This window comes from Sinocyclocheilus grahami, unplaced genomic scaffold, assembly GCF_001515645.1.
Source record: "Sinocyclocheilus grahami isolate Dianchi unplaced genomic scaffold, SAMN03320097.WGS_v1.1 scaffold201.1, whole genome shotgun sequence".
Lineage (NCBI taxonomy): Eukaryota > Metazoa > Chordata > Actinopteri > Cypriniformes > Cyprinidae > Sinocyclocheilus > Sinocyclocheilus grahami.
Window position 1 is genome coordinate 924342 of NW_015505380.1, and position 632 is coordinate 924973.

The following is a 632-nucleotide window of genomic DNA, read 5'->3' on the forward strand; positions in this document are numbered from 1 at the left end:
TCTCACACACACACACTCACACACACACACATACTCACTCTCTCTCTCACACACACACTCACACTCACTCTCTCTCTCTCACACACACTCACACCACAACAAATGACCAGTGAGAACTTGAACTCACTGTAATATCACTGTCATATAACATCACAGTCACTGTAATATCACTCAAACATCAATCACAGCTGACAGATGCAGCTCTAATCATACCAGTAAAAACAAATGTATAGCCTGAATGCACTGTAAGTCGCTTTGGATAGAAGCGTCTGCTAAATGCATAAATGTAAATGTAATCAACAGAAAATAAACAAACCACACCAAATCAGTTCTTATGAATATTTAGCCGATGCAAACACTGTCTGTCTGTTACTGTTTCTATGGCTGTCAATCATACCCAGATCCATAACCTCCACAAAGCCGCTGTGTCTGATCAATAATCAATAACACGCCAGTACTACGGTAAGTTACTTTGACATTCACCATGGTAACGTTCCTGAATGAGTCCCTTGTTTATGTGCGGTAATATTTACTCGGTTCTCTGAGGTACTTTACCACAGTATTACCATGGTACTTTAATAAGTGGCTTAGATTCATTCCCACTCGTTCATTAATAATCGACTAATCCGTGT

The 632-nt window shown here is 39.7% G+C and overlaps 1 protein-coding gene across 1 annotated transcript in view; it reads right to left on the minus strand.

Moving 5' to 3' along the window:
- The window catches only part of LOC107595353 (selenocysteine insertion sequence-binding protein 2-like), a 15982-nt gene that overhangs the window by 14294 nt on the left and 1056 nt on the right, over nucleotides 1-632 (minus strand). The gene's annotated exons all lie outside the window — the stretch shown is intronic.